This window comes from Varroa jacobsoni, unplaced genomic scaffold, assembly GCF_002532875.2.
Source record: "Varroa jacobsoni isolate VJ856 unplaced genomic scaffold, vjacob_1.0 scaffold_1111, whole genome shotgun sequence".
Taxonomy (NCBI): domain Eukaryota; kingdom Metazoa; phylum Arthropoda; class Arachnida; order Mesostigmata; family Varroidae; genus Varroa; species Varroa jacobsoni.
The window spans coordinates 82546-86902 of record NW_019214013.1 but is presented as its reverse complement, the minus strand read 5'-3'; positions in this window follow the sequence as shown (position 1 = coordinate 86902).

The following is a 4357-nucleotide window of genomic DNA, read 5'->3' as shown; positions in this document are numbered from 1 at the left end:
AGCTTGTGGGGTCGATGACAGATTGAGGGTCGGACATGTCAACAGAACGCGAAAATGACGCAACAATGGAAAACTTAAACGAAATCGCATACGTAACGAGCCATTGAATCAAGGCAGGATTGGGTAGACTATGTGCAGCTAGTTACATCGAGACGTGCATCTATGCATGCATTTCAATGGGTACGTGCAGACAGCTACAGGTCTGTTTCATAAATTCACATTTAAGCTAACAGGATCTAGTTTGGCGTTATTTGAAATCTGCAACATAAAAATCAGGTCCGAAAGCTGCTGCTAGAAACTTCAGCTCGATCTTGCAATCGTCTTGGCGCGTTCAGCAAAAGACAAAGTGGTTTAAGCCAAAAACGATTACATATCCAGATTGTTGGTTAGGACATACGCAAACGCCAGTAACAACTGGATTCCGTTTGACGCGTTGGCATCGCTTACATCATCCAAAAGCGATGGGACGGCTCAGCTAGGTAATCTTTAACCGCACTTACAAATTAGCATTGCCAAGACAGTGTGTTTTTTTCATTTAATAGCCTTGTCGTTTTACGGATGAAACTTTTTACAAATGACAGAAATCTGATAAAACAACACTTTGACAAAATGTTTTAGTTGATTAGACGCGTAGCATGGCCGAAGGTCAACACGAGCAAATTGAGCCTCTGACAAACAAGACATCAGTTAGCAAAAGAGTATAATAAACGGATTTCACACACATGTATATATGTTTTTTCTTTCACCCTTATTTATCTATTCTTATTATCAGTTGGTTATAAACAATCGTCGCCAGCGTGCTGATGAAACAAGCATTTATCGAGGGAACTAACGGTACAATTGCGTGGCCAGATGGGAGAAGAGTGGCCGAACTACGGAGCCAGCCAGGCCACCGCTGCTGCGCTGGCGAGTTGGCCGTCGCCGACAAACTCAGCGGCGGAACTACAAGTATATATATGTACGCAGACATAGGAGTACACTGGTAACCGGCGAGTCATTCACACTCATAGTCGTGCTCGCGGCCGTACTAATCCCAAATAGAATTTCTATAGCAATGGCAGCAGCGCCCGGTGCTGGGGTACCTGTTCCGAGTACAGCTTCACCGTACAAACAAAACTAATGACGCGGCATCGGATCATCTCAATGCACGCGATTTGGCGGTTCGGCCTATCTGTGGTAACGTATGCTGCTAGTCCGAAGAAAAAAAGAAGTGTGACATGGGTAGGGCACATTGAACACTGTAGGCCCCACTAGACATCTGCTCATCTGTTGCAAAGGTGGACACTTATTCCAGGTAAAATTTGCTTTCGTGCGGCGTCAGTGCGTGTGTCTCTGGGAACTGGTTTCATTGGAAGTCAGCTCGTACGCATTTCTGGTAATCATTTGCTAAAGCTTGAATTGATTGGCGAATCTTCATTGATAAATGCTTGTCTGATTGAAAAATAAACGAAAAGCTGTTATACAAGGCCTTGTTAAGGTTGCGCATTGAAAATAAGGACGAGTCTTATTTTCCTAAAAATGCACGTGAATAGTCAAACATTAATGGCCATCTTGGGCGCCTAAAAACGTTACTAATGATGTGCTACTACTCCGAGAATTTTCGACAACGTGCAACGATGCTTTGGGCAGTGGCAAAGCACCGCGTAAACTTTTTTTCTTGATACCAATTCTAACTATGCAGTATTTAGTAGCTTGACAAAAAAGAAAAGGCAGCGGGAGTGAGGCACAGGTGCAAGGAAAACCTAATGACGAGGCGAAGATGGACTCTTGGATTGTAGGAAAGTGCATTGCAGCGACCAGTCGGGCCCTAATTCCCTTTTCAGTAGATCAGGATATACGGTTCGGCTTGCTAGATTCTCCTCCAGCGTCCGCTTGCACCATCAAAGTACAACTTACGCGCGCACGGCTGTCCTGGGTCTCTTTAATGTCAGAAGGCACGTAACACGGGAGGTTGGCGAATTGCCTCTATCAACTTTGCTACTGCTGTTGGCCAACTGTAGTGGTCCTATACTTTACGAAGACCTCATCGGGCTTTCGATAAGTGCCTATAAAAACTTCTGCCATCACTGCCAACGCGACCAGTGCTCCCGCCGACCACCGACTGCTATAGCGACGAACCTTGTCTCGGAATAAGCCTGCATCATAACTACAGGCCCCGACCTAGTAGTGGTTTCGTCCTCTGCCCACCAGCAGACTTCTATATGTAGCTACAAGTTTTGTTTTTGGCTTATTTTGCACATCGACTTTTTCTCTCTGCTGACCGTCGCTTTAATAGTATTACTTGCGTGACCAAGCAAAATTTTGCTTTGCTCACTGGACAGAAAAAGGATGCCTATCTCAGGAACCAATCGACGGCTGCGAGCCTTAAGGAGATATAGAAGAAGCCCCTATTGCTGGCGTCCTGCCTCGATGCCGCCTCGTTCATTCTTCCCTGTTTTTGCTGGTGGTGATGGCGGACGTAACCTCGAAGTGCGCTCTTCCAAGCGAATTTAGTGGTAAAGGTGGGGGAGTTATCTTTTTCTAGCCATCATCATTTTTCCATAACTTTCTCTCTCTCTCTCTCTCTCTCTCTCTCTCTCTCTTAACGTGCCCTTCTTTAAAAAGGCACGGCCTTTGTCCTTTGCGTATTTCACTCCATCTTCTTAAAAACGCATCTATTTCATCGTCGTCGACGTCATTGTCGGCAAACTGAAAGTTGCAATTTGCTTTCAGGTTTTGTTCGTTCTTGTATCGGCATCAAAAGTAGCTTAACTTCGATTGGGACAATGTCGTTGCTGTTTCTCATACTGCCTGTGCTGTTGCTTTTTGATGGATCGTGGAGACGAAAAGCAAGTGAACGGAGTGTCTGGACAGATCATCAAACTTGTCGATGTGAAGTTCTATGCCACTCTTTCTAGCCTCTGATAGATGACCAGACGAGCGGCGACAGCAGCAGCAGCAGCATTGGTCGTAACGAAGAATTCCAAGCAGGACAAATGGAAGTCCTGAGAGGCAACGAGTGTTGGGTACCACATAGAAAGCCGCAAATCAAGCCTCAGGCCCTCGTTCAGGCTCTTAACGATTCGAGTAAGTGAGTAAGGAAAGTGGATTCGATCCTGACTCGATCGAACAGAAGCGATGCAAGCTAAGGTACAGCAAGCGGGCGGAATACAGGCCTGCCAGACTCTGCGAAATAGCGCTCGAAGCTAAGTCGATTGTTCCAGTCGCGACTCGACCTCTTCCTTCTACGCCCCAGTTACGGCCTCCGCCTTCCCGTTCGTGCTTGTTCATCCGGGTCCGAGGACTTTCAAAATGATGGAACAGTATCTTAACGACATGGTGGTTTATCTGTCACCCTGTTCGCAGATTTGCTAGTAAAATTTGTACCGTTTATTAGATTCGCGTGTAGTCTGCGGTATAGATATATTTGTTCGATTCTTATACACATGTAAACAAATGAAGCGCGGTCGAATTTTTTTTCTTCACCTTGTTCTAAAGATTACAATGTTTTCGTTTACTGAAGGCTGACTGAAGAACATACTGAATGTCCACTAAATGATTCATTTTTGAGTTGACCTGTACAATGTCGTTGGTGTAATCGTGCGTAATTTACTTGTATAATAAAAAAAAAAAAAAAAATGATAATAGTAATAATCCAGATAAAATAAGTGTTTAATACTCTTTCACACAACAGTACAATTCACTCGATAGCTCAGCGCGTTCAGTCTGCCTCATTTCGAGAAAACAGAGCATGCTTCTCTATCAAACAACAAATACGATCAAAGCGGTTTGCGTTACGCAAACGCACGTAGTAAGTTTTAGTGACATATGTATACGGGTTGATTTCCATTAAGGCAAAGGAAATAATAGGCGCCCTTTTAGCTTCTTCCGGCATCTTCTTGTCGCAAGTAGTCACACGATACTATGCAACGTGTATTAACTAATACGGGACTAGGAGGAGTGCTCGTTTAATGCATAGTATACGCGTGTATGGATGGAAAGGCGACCAGTGTAAGCTGCTCTAAGGGACACATGAATTGGCAGGCCTCTCGGCAGACTGGCAGCCTAGCTAGCTTTGAGCATTGAATTGTGGTGGCCAGCATTCCCAACTGGTTGCACTGGCTGCGGTGTCTAAGGAAACGGTTGTGATTCACACGAGCACGACAGGCCAAGAATGCGCCTGAGGCAGGCAATAGGTAGGACATTGCTCCTCCCTCCCTCCCTCCCTTCTTCCCCCTTTCTCTCTCTCTCTCTCTCGCTATATATATATATATATATATATATATATATATATATATATATATATATATCGTTCTGTCCGTATGCTAATGTGCCAATCGGCAGACCAGTCAGCAGTCCTATGGCTTAGTGCAGTCCC